Source organism: Adiantum capillus-veneris, chromosome 24 (assembly GCF_014529385.1).
Source record: "Adiantum capillus-veneris isolate H3 chromosome 24, ASM1452938v2, whole genome shotgun sequence".
Taxonomy (NCBI): domain Eukaryota; kingdom Viridiplantae; phylum Streptophyta; class Polypodiopsida; order Polypodiales; family Pteridaceae; genus Adiantum; species Adiantum capillus-veneris.
Genome location: NC_140954.1, coordinates 18,551,412 through 18,568,043, shown reverse-complemented (window position 1 = coordinate 18,568,043; position 16,632 = coordinate 18,551,412). Strand labels below are relative to the sequence as shown.

At 38.6% G+C, this 16,632-nt stretch overlaps 1 pseudogene; it reads right to left on the bottom strand.

Moving 5' to 3' along the window:
• Nucleotides 1-15,535: 15,535 nt before the first annotated feature.
• Nucleotides 15,536-16,632, bottom strand: part of LOC147426030 (nuclear poly(A) polymerase 4-like) — a 1,831-nt pseudogene continuing 734 nt past the window's right edge.

Sequence of the window (16,632 nt, the reverse complement as noted above, 5' to 3'; positions counted from 1 at the left end):
TACTTTGGTCCCATGATGATAAAATTGCAAATTTCCCCCATCTTGGTCAAAGAGTAAATAATCGCGATTATTAACTTTTTCGTCAAAATGAACATTTTTTGGTACAACTTGGCTCTAGGCATGGTGTAGACCCTGTGTATGTGATATGAGGTGATTTGGATAAAAAAATGTGACTCAACTTAGAATTTGGCTTGCAAGGACTTCTTTGCATTTTTTTGGCAATTTTCCAACTTATAATTGATCATTTTGGCGCATACTTGAAATTTGGCATGTAATAGGTGTGTACAAGTGATAGGTGAGGTGATGATACAATTTTCAAGCCAAAATCTTGTAAAAGTAAATAATCATGATTATTTACAACAGTCAATATTTTCTTGCAAAACTTGAAAATCTTGACCTAAACACATTCTATACACCTAAAACAAGTCTTAAATTGGATTTGGTAAAATTTGGTCTTGCCGACATCACTTTCTGCTTTGTCGACTCTGGCATCACCGATTTATGTGACTACATGGCCTGCAGAGCTGGTTAGTCACTTTTGAGGCTATGGACTTCTCCGCAACATAGTCTTAAAGCAACTCATCCAATTTTGGCCCATTTGGAGTCAATTTGACCTCGTATGTTGAATTTGACGCTTTGTAGCCTTCGAGCCGTTTTCTGCTTTTCCAGGGCTTGGCTTGATTGAGTTTTTGAAGCAAATCATATACATTGTGTATAGACCTCATATGCAAGCTGTCTGTGGAGTAAAAATTCAATTCTAGCATCTGCCAAAAACCTACCTTTTCTACTTGGGACCCCCTTGACCCTTGCCGAATGGTCAGCTGTTGCTATAGAAGTGTTCTATTATGTTGGGGCATGCTACATTTCAAATCTCATCCCATTTGGTTGAGCTGACAGGCCACTAGGGTCAATTTTTGATCGTAGGTCTTTGGGAACTGTTCGGATTCTACCGTTTTTTCCAGGGGTTTAGACTAGCTACCGGTCGTACAAAATGGATCATTGATAAGTATAGAACTTACCCCTCATGTCTCATGTGAGACAGTGCTTAAAAAAGGTAACTGTGGGCTTCAAAAAATACGCACAAAGAGGGTCTTTCTGATCACCACCGTATGTTCAATTTTTTCATCTTTTCTTTGCTATTTATTATTAATTTTTGACCTATTTATTAAAAATTTCAAAGAAAATAACAAAATGCGCTAAAAAAACAAAGTAAAAATCCAATAATTAAGAAAATCCATTGAAAAACATAGCTTTATTTTTTTTTGTTGGATTTCTCTATTTTTAATTCTCAATATCAAGAAAACTGATAAAAGATAACCAAAAAAGACTATTTTTTAATGATTTCCGATAGTATTAACACTATTTATACTCATCGGGAGATATTATCAGTTAATTTCCCCGGTTGATGATTTATAAGGACATTATTAGGTAATTTTTCAAAAAATCACATGTTAACATCAAACTTTTCCTCCCTCTTCAAACATTGCCCTTAATTACTTAGTGTCCTTTACACCCGGGGGATTCACTCTATATACAAAATAGGACGCCACCTACAAAAGAACAACTTTGATAAAACCCCTATATACGACTCATATTATGGAATATGACCCCCTCTTCTATGCTTATACGACAATCAATGTAGAAAACTATCATACCCCTATCTTACACATAAAATTTAGGTCTCACATGATCTAATTGAGTAAAAATAGTCAAAGAGCATGCAACATAGTGATTGAACACGTACTAAGGAGCCATTTCTATTGATAACTAGATGTACCCTCAATGTGTTTTAATTTGACTTTCAAACTATGTGCCCCTTCAGCCTGCACTCTAGCTACTCGTCCAATTTTGACCCATCTAAATTACTCAAAACACATGGTTATAAAGTTGTGTTAGGTTCTCCATGTGAATCTGCGTCTATACAAGCTCTTTATAGCTTTCATCCCTCAACAAATGAGCTATAATCAAAAAACAAGAAACTGATACAAAGCAGTGTTAGTTCTAATTACATGTATCTTTGCAGCTATTGACTAACAAGTTCGAGGGAAAACTCTTTTGGGAATCATTTTGAACAAAAAATTTCTCTCATTTTTCCCTTTTCTCACCCCCCCCTCCCCAATAAGTATGATACCCCCTCTCTTATTTTTAAGCTTGGGAGATAAATTATTGGGGGCCTACCCCTAACTTATATGCTTATATAAATTGTAAAAGAACCCCCCTCCCCTGCACTTACGTGGTGCGGTAAGTTTTCCATGGTGAATCCCCCGGGCCTTTACACCCCTCCTAGATGGCGTACTTCGAGACGATTGTGTACATGGATTGAACAATCGTGTCTATGCATAGCCTTGGTGAAGATCAATGCAATCCAATCATTATGATGTGCAAGAGTTGGGTCTTGAGTAATTAACTCAAGGGTTTCTAAGGTCAAGGATTTGTTTAAAGTCTCCCAAAGATCAATTCTTGTAGCGTGTGTGCTCTTTGCTTGATTGTACCATTAGGATGCTTTAGTACGTTAATTGCCTAAGCTGTTGGTATCACTTTTGACTATTGTCGAGCTTTTACTCGCCATTGATACCTTGGTTTTTTTGGTGTAGAATGGTGTGGTTGAGTTTTCTGAGACTTAACTCTCCATTGCTTGATTGGTTTTTCCAGAGCACGGAGAAGATAAGTGTTCTTTTTTCTTCCAAATACATTTTGTGTTAGGTTCCTTGCTTGGAGATGCTCGTCTCTATGTTTTGACCTTTGGAACAATCTTTAGTATTGTCCATGATGTTTTGGGTACCCAGATTTGAATGGGCTTGTCCTTAAGCTGTGCTCTCGATACCGAAATTTTCCTGACTCCTTGCATGCTACTTGTAGCATTTGCTTGTCGATAGGATGGAGAAGATTGATTATTTTGTGGTTTTCTTTGCTGGTAGGATCCTTTCCATTCCTTCTTGCTTGGTGCAATTGGAACAATGCGTTTTCCACCTTTAGGTGATAGCTTGAGCTGATTCGTATCCCAATCTGGTACTCTCTTGTACGTCCACATCCATGAGATTTCCAAAATCATTGTCTCATTCATGTGTTCATCTTGTAAGCATACAAACTGATGAGGACATGAACATCCATGTACTATCACATTTAAGTTGACTACTCCCAATGTTGGTGTTGGGTTCTTGTTGCATCCTTTGATAGTCGATATTCGTGCTTTCAAAGACTGACTTGTTGCTTTCTTGTACGTGGAATAACTAACTGCATTTACTCGAGCTCCTCTGTCGACCAATGCATTTGTGCTATGATTGTTGAGTTGTACTTTGATGTGAAGGTCCATTCCATCTAGCCATTCATCATCTGTTGACATTGCATCTTTCTGCAACTCCCATTGTCGATCATCTATTTCCAGGGTGTTGATGGAAATAGGTGTTTGTTGATTCTTGAGAACATCTTTCCTCTTGAGTACTTGAAGCCGAGCTTCCTCCTTTGCTTCATCAATAACCTGCTGTTGTTTTATCTTCCTTTTCTTGGCTACATGCATTCTTTCTAGCAACTCATTGGTTAGTGGCAAATTGTACTTCTTTAAACGGCATCCACTAATCCTATCCATTGATTCACCATTTAGGGTGGACAACTTAATTGCTCCACTTGGAGATACATCTTCAATGATAAATGGTTCGTTTCCCTTTTTCTAAACTTGTTAAGAGAATAGACTAGAACTAAGTCCCCTTTTTTAAAGATTTTTGTAATTAGATGGGAAAAAATATTGTTTTTGTTTCTGCTTTTGTGCATACATGTAAGCTACAGCAGTTAGCCTTTGCTCATCTAGCTTTTCTAAATCTTCAAGTCTTTCTGGCAATTCATGTCTTAACCACTCAAGATTCTTAGTTACCCTTAATGTCGGAAATAGAAATTATATTGGCAGTATGGCATCAAGACCATAAACAAGGTTAAAGGATGTAGCATTTAAAGCTGTTTTGAATGAAACTCGATAAGCCCATAAAGCTGCATGGAGATTCATTTCCCAATCTGTCCTTCCTGACTATCCACTTTAGTCAATACCGAGCTAAGAACTTTATTCGTATGATCAGCTTGTCTGCTTGCTTGTGGGTGATAGGGAGATGATTTATTATGGATGACCATAATTCATTAAGCAGATACTCGATTACCTCATTGAGGATGTGAGTTCCTCTATCACTGACAATTTCTATTGACAGTCCATATCTTGTGAATGCGTACTCATATAAGAATGCAGCGATGGTCCTGGCACCATTCTTTTGAGTTTATTTAGCCTCAGCCCACTTAGTCAAATAGTCCGTAGCTACAATGATATATTGAACTTCGGTTCTATAAGCAAGTGGATGTATTGGCCCAACAAAGTCTATACCCCATTTTGCGAAATCTCTAGCCCCCATCATTGGTCTCAACGGCATGCTATCTACTCTTGTTGGCATTTTTGCTCGTTGACAAGCATCACCTTCAAACATATTCTTTGGCATCTGCAAAAAGTGGATGTTTTCTCACTTTGGTTATCCTTAGGGACATCTTCTTCGTTGAAAATATCACAATTGTCTCCTAAGTCAATAGCATCTAACACACACTCTTCTAGTTGTATGATTTTGCTATACAGTATAACATGAAATTCCTTGTTTAGCAGTCCCTCTAGAAACAATGATACTAGTCGTTCTTCTGCAAGTATCTCTAGCTCTGGGCATGTGGGAATGTATTGTTTCATTCGAGTTCCACAATTCCTAACAGACTCACCTTGTTTTTGTTTAAAGGTGTAGATTCGAGCTACCATATTGTGTTTAATTCCCGCTGTGAAACAAGCAACTACAAATCCTTGCGCTAATGTGCTTGAGTCCATGATTGACCTTGGTGGAATGTTTTGGAACCATGTTGATGATTTTTCTTCTCATGTTATTCCAAACCCCTTGAATTGAGTATGGAAATTGAATATGCGTTTTTCTCTTAGCACTTGCTTAAAGCTTGCTAGGTGGTCGTATGGATTCCAAGATCCACTGTATTTTCTAACCCATTTCTAAAAATCAGCTGGTCTGACACGTTTATTTGGCTCAACTCTCGGTCTCCTGGTAGTTGGTCCTATTCTGAGTCCTTCAAACCAATCTGTTGGAAATAGTGACTCATATAGCCCTAGACTGGCTTTAGTGTCCAGTTTTCTTCATGATGAGGTGGTTTTTGGTTTCTTAACATTACTCTCAGAAGATCTCTCACGGTGTTCATCTCTTGGAATAGTTTTTAGTCCTTAGCCCAATATCCAATCCCTTATTGAATACCCTTGATATTTGGTTTTTTCTACCTCCTTAGGAGTCATCATAACAAAGTTGTTGTTTAACAATCTCTAAATAGGTAGGTTGATAGATCTATTGATACCTCGTGCTTAATCTTGAAGATATAGATGATCTTCATGGACGTTAGTTGTCCTGATTTGGCATGCAAAGTCCATAGAAGACCTTTGACATTTCTATCCTCCCAGCGATAGACTCCGATCTTAGGATTATTTGTACTGAGCTGTTTCAAAGGCTTCAAATCAACTTGATCATATTCCTCAAATTCTAAAGTTGGAGGTCCTTCTTTTGCGGCCATATTTTGAATTATGGTGTTTACTTTTAGCCCCTGTTTGTCTATCATGTCAGGATTTTTGACTTGTAAATACTGAGTTCCGTTTCTATCTATGTACATTTTTCCTTGCTTGTTTGCCTTAATCTCTTCTTTGAACTCAATACCATGGTCATCAATGCAAATAGCGTACTCTTTATTAGAATCCAGGTAAACGTGAGCTCCATGGCAATTAGTCTTATAAAATGAGAGTATATGTTTATAGTGCATTGTCGTTCTGGTGTCTGAGTGAGTCAAATAAGAAGACATTTCATATGTTAAATCATAAAAAGTGTCTGAGACTTCTTCAAGGATAGTGTGCAAGGAATTGCCTTGGTTGACACTTTCTTCGTTGGTGGATACTCTACTGGAGGTTTCTCCAAATATGCCCTGATTTCCAAGTACACGACCAGATCTAAGATTCATAAAGACTTGTGATCAAGCCCTGGATAGAGTACTTACCATCGGATTGACTCGTTGTCGATTTCTTCCGCTTGACTTGATTGCAACTTCTGTCAAGCTATCGATTCCTTTGGCTGCAACCTGATTCCTATATCAATTTTGATCAAGTTAGCTATTCTTTCACAAAGACTATAATTTTGGCTAACTATTGTGATTGGTCTATGTGTCTTAGTTCATATCAAGCTAACTTAGTTAGCAGTTGAGGTTTTCAGACTCGACTTTGGCAAAAATCAAAGGATTAATTTGCAACCTGGAAATTGAGTGAACATGTACCAATTTGGTTCTGATTGAACCCAAAATTTCTCGATGGCTTTGTATTATGCTGGTCTAACACTGTACAAGTTTAAAAGTCAAAATTGGTATCTCTCTGTAGCAGTAGTAAATAATCATGATTATTTACTTTTGTCAAATTTTTGCACTTTTGGGCTTGGTTTGCCAAGTATACAATCTGTTAGGGTTCTTGGACAAGTTTCAACAAGTTTGGACAGAATCTGTTCAAGTTTATTAAATGTTTTATGTCTGTAGACTCTGATTTCAAGAATCCGGTTTAAATCTCACTTTTGTGATACAAATTTCACCAAAATTGATTTGTGTAGTCTACTTGATATGCTTGACCTTGTGGTATACTCAAATATGCAAAATTGTCAATTTTTGAAGCAGATATAAATAATCACGATTATTTACTCCAGTTAATTTTTTACAAGTTTTTATCCCAGTCTTGACCACGGATCTGTTAAGCACCTCTACTTAAGGTCTCTAGTCAAGTTTCATCAAGTTTGAATAATTTTTGGCAAATGGTCATCAGTTTTGTGTCTGCAGACTGACTTTGCAAATTTGGTTAAAATTTTTAATCCAATGATCCAAATCTTACCAAATTAGGTTTGTGGGCTTTACAACATGGTAAAAATAGTGGTATGCTAACTTAGTCAAAAAAGTTGAAAAATGGGGCAGATATAAATAATCGATTCCAAGATGAGATCTTGAATGAGCTAGTACAACATTAGAGGTATATTGTGTGTGCATGTGACGGGTACTCACAATATTTTTAAATATAGATTGCACATGAAGATTAGAGATAGATGACTTCCATTACACCTTGGGGGTGTTTTCCATATAGGGTTATACCATTTGGCCTAACAATGTCCCAACTACCTTTCAATGATTCATGCATTTGGTTTTCCAGCAATATTTTAGTAAGTCCATAAGAGTTTTAGTTGATTATTTTTGCATCCACAGCTCTAAGGCATTACACTTGAGAAAGGTGGATGAAGGATTTACATGATTGGATTAATTGGGTGAGAAATTGAACAAGAATAAGTGACATATCAAAGAATCCAAGGTAACAAGTGAAGTCACTCCTTGCTTTGCCTTCACCTTCAAGCATGAAAAAATTGGTATCATTTTTGCAAACGATACACTATTTGAGTCGCTTTATTCACCTCTTCTCATAGGCAATCTATCCACTAGGCTCTTTACTAATTGTCTTGCAGTCTTGTTGGGAAGAAATCTTCTACATCAACCCTAGCCTTGGGTGTGAAGCATTGGGGGAAATATTGATGCAAAAGGATCCAAAGAAACTTTGAATGATACCTGTGTATTTTGCAAGTAGGATTATGACTACAACCAAGAGGGGTTTCTCCTCTACAGAACAATTAGTCATGGCCTTTAAATTTGTGGTGAAAATTTTTAGGGCCTACTTGTTACCTAAAAGGTTTTTTGGGCTTACCACAGAAGATGTTTTCCCATGTGCTTTGTAGCACATGGAGCTATCCCCAAGGATAGCAAAATGGGTGGTGTAATTACAGGGATCTGACTACACATTACAAGTGGAATGGACTACTAGAGCATGCCTAGTAGATGTCCTAACATAGAAATGCTATGAGAAACTAGAGAAGGTGTAGCCTAGCAAGGTTCCACCCCTACCTGAGCCTGAGCTTCTATCATAGGCTCACAGTTTGTACTTTGATGGCCCCTATAGAGCATCAACAAGAATTGGTGTGATGAATCCTTTGGGTAAAAGACAGAGCATCAGCAAGAATTGTTGTGATGAATCCTTTGGGAGAAAGGATCTTCTACAAAGGTTTTTAATTGGAGGATGTTCATTCCAATAGTGAGGCGGAGTACCATCCTCTCATCCTTTGCAATGGTGCCTCTGTAATAGAATCACCACGTTAAATGTTTTTGGTGATTCCATGGTTATAGTGAAACAAATGGTAGGGGTATGGGCTTGTTAGAATGATAAACTAGCTACCAAAATGAGGGAAGCTAAGTCTCTGATGAGAAATTTCAAGAGTGTGCAAGTTCACTTTGTATCAAGAGATAAGAACAGGGAAGAAGATGCTCTATAGCTACAGAGGAGTTGCAGAATGCTATGGTAGGACCAATCGTGGTCAAGGAGGAACTGCAAGATGTTATCTTCTTCTTGGAGCATTGTGAGGTTCCAGCACACATGTCTCAATGAACGGAGATGGTTGGCCAGAAAGGCCACCAAGTATTGTATAGTGAATGAAGATTTGTACTGCAAAGGGAAGGATGCACTATTCATAAAATTTCCTTCTACCAAAGAGAGCAAAGGGATTCTAAGCAGTTTTCTTGAGGGAGTTTGTGGTGGGCATTTTGCTTAAGAAATCACTAGTAGGAAAATTCTCGAATCTCCAAGCTGGGTTTTTTTTTCCAATTCTACATTGACATGTGCAACACTAGTACCACACTTCTCAGGTCTCTCAAAAGGCTTGACCTAGGAGACTAGCATATGAGAAACACAATCCCAACACTACTTATGGACCATTTGAGAAGTAGGGCATTGATGCAATAGGTCCACTACCATGCACCCATGCCAAAAAGGAGTATGTCTTCATGGGGGTAGACTACATGACTAGATGGGCTAAGGCACGCTCCACTAGAAGGATTACTAGTAAAGATGTGGGAGACTTCATTTTTTTAGTGCATTTTTTGTAGGGTTGGTACGCCTTTGAAGATCTTATCTAACAGAGGACCTGCTTTTCAAGCATACCTAGTAGGAGAGTTAATGGAGAAGTTGAAGATTAAGCGTATGCACTCTACTCCTTATTACACACAATGCAATGGAGTTTGAGAAGGTGAATGGCCTTATTTGTAAACCTATTACTAAGTAAGAGCATATGCACCCAAAGGCTTGGGAAAAACACTTAGATGCATCACTCTGGGCTTACGGGACATCCTTCAAGACATCTTTGGGGTTTACTCCTTTTCACTTAGTGTATGGACATGAGGCTCTTTTGCCCATATAGGTAGAATTGGCAAGTCTATGAGTTTTAAAGGCCTACCATGAGGATGATCAAAAGAAGAAGGTGGAGCAACAAATCATTGACTTGGAGTGGTTAGAACTAGACAGAGAATCAACAATTCAACACTATGTTGCACATGCAAACAAGTGATGAAGAAAGTTCAACAACCAAGTGATAAAGAAGGGCATCAAAGAGGGTTCTCTTGTGCTGCAATGTGACAACCGAATTGACTATAGGAAGGATGGTAAGTTTTTGCTGAAATGGGAAGGGCCTTTTGTGGTAGTACAAATGTTCATAAATGGATAGAGGCTTAAACCCTACAATTATAGATTGGAGCCCTAGATTGAGGGGTGTGCTGACACTAGTCTATGCTTGGCAGATGACCATTCATATTGGGACATAGGCTAGAGTCTGTAGGTGTCAAGGGAGGGATATATGATGCATTTATTTCATTACCCCCCTAGAAGCCATCACTTGTACATAGCTAAGAGAAAAAAATAAAATTATATTAAAAAAAAATTCCATCTTGCATGGAGGTATGCAGCACTATGCGAGATACTGATTTGGGTGAAAAATAGAAAGGTTTTTTTTAGAAGAAATGCTCGTCAAGCTTTGATTGAGATGTGTGCTAGATTAAGAAGCTCACAACAGGGATTTTAAAAATGTTTTAGTCCAAGACTCACCCCTCAATGCACATTATGGGTTCTAAGTTTGCAACACATTCTTCTGGATCTTTTTCAAATTGTGCCCTTTTTCCCAGATAAGTAGAGTTCTTACAAAGAGGGTACACAAGACAAGACCCTTAGTGAACATGCCAAGCAAAGTTTAAAAGAGGAAGAATAGTACGACTCAAACCACAAAGGAATGGACAGTCCTAGAGAGTGAAGAAAAAAATACAAGAACAATGTCCTTGCATGGAAACGAAAATCACCTCGTTCCACAGTACCAATGAATAAGGAGAATAGGAAATGGAGAGCCATCAAAGTGGCTTTGCATAATATACAAAAATATTAAAAGAGCATGAATCCCATAATTTACAAAGCTCCATACAAAATCGTGGAGCATGAAATAATTAATAATTTTTCTTATACTACCAAAGTCCAATTGTCTTTGAAATGTTGTTGACAAAAATAATTAACAACCCTTTATCACCATTGCATGCAAAGTGAGTGGATGGAAGTCTAGAACCTCATCTATCACCTGATCTCCATCTAGTACTTGATTTATGTAATCCATAGGGTCAAAGTCCTGTAGGAGCACACGTTTCATTGAGGCCTCTTCATGCTCACTTATATCTTCAACCTCCCTATCTCTCTCCTCAACAAAGATTACGGGGGATTCTTGCTTGCCTTTTCCTTTTTTCTTATCGGTCTCCGTGTTCTCAAGCACTAGCAAAGATAAGACCATGTCCCAATAAAGCAATTGGATACCTATACACCCCATGCCCAAGTCGATGAGGCCATCCTAATCATCTAGCTTTTAGTCCCTCTTAGCAAGCCCTTTGACAAATCTTAATACGCAATATCAAAAATTCTTGTCAGATTTGTACATATGCTTTAGAAAATCAATCGATAATCATATTGTGTAAGTCCCTTAAAACAATTTCATATTCACATATGTGCGCCTCCATGTAGTACTACTTAAAATTCACTTACTTACAAAAAATTGAATTTTAAATTAATTTTTGTAAAGAAGATAAATAGAGAACTAAACTTGCGCACTTGCACAATAATACAACTCTTGGACTAAAAATTCACTTACTTTGTAAAACTTGATTACTTTTAACATTGAAACACTCAAACTCAAAAAAATTCATGAAATACCAAAATAATCACACCCAAATTGAATTAAAGACTAAAAGAACTTAAATTAAACTTTACAATCAATAGTTATGTATAGAGTTGGGATGTAAAACAAAATTCTCATTAAGATAAGGCCATATGGTTGAGCTTGTACAATGATACATGGTGGGAATAATATTTTTGTACAAGTAAACCCCTTCTCTTTTCTAGACCTTATAACTTTTCTATTCACACAAAAGGAATACTATTCAAGAATTGAGGTATTTGCAAAGATGGCTATGATGCCAATCATCATTGACACATATATCGGGCACAATATCAGTGTGTGGGAATATTTGAAGGCCTACAATCTCTTGAAAAAAAATATTGGAGTCGAGCGCCTCCCATACTCCCATTGTTTGCTTCCATCTTCTATATGGAAATTTCATTGACAAGCCTTGCTTTGCAGTATGGTATCTGCATATGAATTTTCACCAATAATAGAGCATTCAATGTGGCATAAGCATGGCCATAGAAGAATCTCTCTCGTGAGGAAATCTCTCAAGGGGTAAACACTCTGCACATAAAAACTTGCCATTAAGGTCCACATGGATAGCTTCAAAGCCGCTTGTAAAAGATTCCATTGGCTCCCACTCTGTAAAGTTAGATGGAAAAATATATCTATATGAAAGAGGAACACAATCAAATTGTGCATATATCGAAGAAACCTAAGAGGTAAAAGAATAAACAATACATTCCAAAACATTTAAATAGAAGCAGAATACGTACAATTTGCAAGAAACCTAGCATGTCAAGCACCAATAGAGAAGCTATATACACATGTTGTACCTTTGTTAGTAGACTCTTTCCATCTTGGGTTTCCTTAGAACCCATGATCTTCCCTTATTAATGATGTATCTGAGAAGCCATATGTTTGCTTGACACCTATGTAAACCGCTTGAACTTGGCTACATTTTCACCACATAAATCATTTGTAATCATGATAGCAAACGACAAACCGCTATCCTCTTGCACGTTGCTGCAACTTATTGAGTCAATTAAAGTCCCATGTTGATGAGCACCTAAAGAATCCATGAAAGCAATGCAAACATGTTGTGACAAGAATGAAGGTTAGTTCATATACACGGTTTTTATTAGTGCGACATAACAAGAAATGGTAAAATGTATACAAAGACAGACAATGGCAATGGTACAAATCTCTACAAGCAAGATGGAAACAAAAAAACGGTATGGTGAGCAATGTTACGAGAACATTGGAAATAGGAATGAATTAAGCTCATTGTTCTTACCAACACAAATGCTGAAGAAGCCTAATAATATTATCCAACAATGCTCCTATGCCAAATATCCAAAATGTTGTGGATGAGTGAGGGGAGATTTTGGATCTAGATGAGGAACAAGGACCGAGGAAGGTGTTGATGAAGATACTCAAGAAGCAACTAGTGCTTCAGATCTATAGGTTCATGTAGAGGATTGAAGGTGAGGTTGAGTGATTAACCTCACTTGCACACCTAGATGGGGAAGCAGGACCAAAGAAGCTGTCAATGAAGATACTCTAGAAGCAGTCGTGTTGCAGATCTACAGCTTTCTATAGAGGTGTGAAGGTGAGGCTAAGTGCTCAACGGAGAAGGAAGGTGTTGATGAAGATACCGTAGAAGTATCCAATGCAATATATCTACAGCTTTCTGTAGAGGTGTGAAGATGAGGCTGAGTGATCAATGGAGAAGGGAGGTTTCAAACCTCTGGTGCAAGAGGTATTTGAAGGGAAAAGTGGGCCTGAAGAAGGAGATGTAGGTCTTACAGCTAGAGGAGAGAGAGAGAGAGTAGATGTGGTAGCGAGAGAAAAGAGGAGAGAGAGAGAGAATGACAACACGTTTTTTGCAAGACCCCCTTTTAGGGAGGGGGAGATAGTATCCTCTAGAGAGAGAAAGAGTGGGTTTTTACCCCAGATTTCTGGAGAAAGGTTCACATTTTCTTATTTTCTCATTTTATTAATAAATAAAAGACGACTCCACCTCTACGCCTATAAGTTTGACCACTCACTTAAAGGACCTATCACACCCACCATTTTAGTCCACATGGCACTCCCCCATTTGCTCATTCCTCAATCCCTTTTTTAATCCCATGTCGAATAGAGAGGCCCTATTATACCCCATTTCCTTCCTAATGTGAATACTACATTTATTTCTCCATGGAGATGTTTTGCCTATCACAGGATTCCCTATAGTTTGGTTGATTCTTAGATGACTTTCCAAGATTGGATTAACAAGGTGTTTGGACCTTATCTAAGTAATTTTATCAGGATGTTTACAGATGATATATAAATAATGCTACAGTTCTAGGGTTGAGCATCTATCAAAGCTGAAACTGTGTTTCCAAAGATTATACAAGGAAAGTGGTCAATTAAATCCAAAGAAGTGTAAGTTGGTCAACTTGGAGCTCATTTGTTAGGTCATGTGGTCTTACAAAATGGTATAGAGGCCGATCTTGAGAAGGTGGAGGCTTTAGTGTTTATGAAACCTATGAGACGAATGCTCAAGGTTTGGCCATGTGCTTCAAGCAATTTCTCGCTATGGCTGAAAAGGTCTCTAAATGTACTACGATCACCCTTTGTTCATATTAAGGATATGTCTCATGAGTTTAATGCATTTAGGGCTAGTTATGGGATAAAACACAAATGTACAATGACATATACACCTCAACAAAATGGTGTTGTTGAAAGGAAAAATAGGCTGCTTACAAAGATGGCGTGTTGTATGTCAAGAGTTAAGCTTTGCCACATTTGTTTTGGCTTGAGGCTATCATGTGTGCTACTTATGCAAGACCTTCACATGGTTGAGAGAATTCACTATGACATTGCTAGTCAATGGCTATTGGAGAAACATGTTGTGCTTGGCAATACTTTGTTCGAATATGTATGCCAACTTGCGTGCCTTTAGAAAAACACATAAAGTTCTTAACGAACTTTCTATCTAAAATGTAACCTCTCAAAGTTGATTGCAAAATATAGCGGTGTCAAGGACTAACATACGAAATTACAAGAGAAAATTTCATGTGGCCATGTCAAGGACTTGATTACCAAATTAATAACGAGAAATTCATGTTATTTATCTTGTTCTTGAATACCATGCCTATGTAGTAGGAAATGGACTACAAGAAGGGCAAGACTTCCGTTTCTTATAGATTTAGAAAGACATTGTGCCGATTCTCCACCATATTTCTGTATGGCACTCACATAAATGATGCACTTTCTAGTTTTTTATTTTACTTTTATTTCCTTGGTATGAAAAGTTTAACTAGTGTTTTCTTTTTCTTTTGTAACTCCTCAAAGGCAAGACTTTTTCCATATAAACTTGTTCAAATGAAGCTTCTATGTTTGTTTTGATTTATCTTTTTACCTTAGAAAAAGATATCTTTTTAAAAATAAACTAATATGAGTAATTACTACTTTTTTTATTTCAATTGCAATATCAATTTAGTATGCTCGAGAAGGTTGGTGATAGGTAGTAAGGCTCTGAACCTTAGGGGAAGGACAAGTTGTGTGATAGAAGGTAGAATGTAGCAACTAAAAGCGACTCTCTCTCTCTCTCTCTCTCTCTCTCTCTCTCTCTCTCTCTCTCTCTCTTCAAGCCAATCCACGGTCTCACTATGGTGTACCACTCAGTGAAGGTGTAGGGAATGGTCGCCTACTGACCGTTCTCGTTAATCATGGGCGATCGGTGGAGGCCGGGAGCCTGCTGGCCACCTTGATTATGAGAATGGTCAGAAGGCAACCATTCCCGGCCGTCAAATCCAAGGGGGTGGGGGCCATTAAAGAGTTTAGATGTGGATGGCAAAGCATAGGTTGCACAAGGGAGGGAGGCAACACAGTTGCGCAAACAGCAGATTATGTAGGCAATGATTGGCTGCATGTTTCAAATTCTGATGGGCTGACATGGAGAACGCTGGTTCATATTCCCACTGCTCTGCCGTGTGAGACAATCATTTGCAAGACTTGAAATTTATTATGCATGCTGATGTGGCACCCATCCAATGGCTGCAACATTGGATTCTACAAGAGAAACGATACTAAACGGAGGGCTGCGATGAATCTTGAATTTTATTAGAAATGAGCCAGTAAATAGGGAGTATAGATTCTGCAAGAGAAACGACACTAAACGGAGGGCTGCGATGAATCTCGAATTTTATTAGGAATGAGCCAGTAAATAGGCAGTATACTTCACACATTAACTACACCACACAAGGCCAACCAAGCAAGACTAGTTGCGACGCTCAATGCAGATGAGTTCAAAAGAGAGTGGCATGTCACTTGGTGGACAAATGAGTTCAAAAGAGAGTAACACAAATGTTAGTTACATCCTCATGGAAACTAAAATTGTGAAAATTTTGATTATTGCACTAGTTTGCAACTCACTCTAACTCATCGACTGAGCCACTCTCAGTTTGATGGAGGCAGAATTGGTATGCTCACACAAACTCGTTTGCTGTTAGAACCACTCATCACACAAACATTAGCAAACCCACTTCTCAAAGCAGTGAAATACTGCTCGTTTTCTGTTCCAGTTCTCGGCACAAAAGAATCGCCTCGGCCCGACTTTGTTCTGTCGGCATCGGCAGCCCATTTCCGTTTCGTTGATGGATCTGACAGCTTGTCTGAAGCTTTGCCTGCTGACCACTTAATGTCATGACACAGAAAATCGTTCACATAATCTGTGCATGCATCTTCTTGCCTCCTTGAAGGAAAGATGCTTGATGAATGAGTTGGCCTGAGCCCAGTGCAGTCAATCAGACGGGCCTTCTGTCGCTTTGGTAAAGAGTTTCTCGACTCATCACGTTCACCCCCAGCTTGGCCTTCCTGCGCATGCGACGATGGTGGAGAGTTGGTCAATGATTCCAGTTCTGGGAGACTAAAGGCTTTTGCGGCCTTGACGGGCGCACACCACCAGGGAAAACAAATGGCGGGATCTGCTTCCTTCTTATGTGGGAAACACGAATTTCCATGCCAGGCTTTCTGTGGCAATAACTATTGACTGCATGCCTAAACTCTGCAACAGCCCCCTGTATATTGAACTGCTGCTGGCCTTCGACTTGAACGGGAACACCTGCACGGCCACGCTGCAATCCCATGAAAAAGGCTGTGTGACGTTGTACTTGTTTGGACTTATCTACAAATTCGCAGGGATAGGGATGGCACTGCAAGAGAAGCTTTGTATTCGCAGGGATAGGGATGGCACTGCAAGAGAAGCTTTGTACCGGAGAGTGGTGCGAAATGCCAGAATGTTCGGAACAAGGCGCAGTATGCGGTCAGTAACCCGACATCCATTCAGACTTCGCACGCTTTGCTCATCAACTTGAATGGAGTCATGAGATAGGTCCAGGTCCTCTGGAATGACCCAAAGCGCAAGCCTTGCATACAACAGATCTACTGAAATGCCTTGGAACTTGAATTTGAGAAGAGGAACATGGGCTTCTGGGACGGGATGAAGCTTCTGGGAGCATGTCATGAA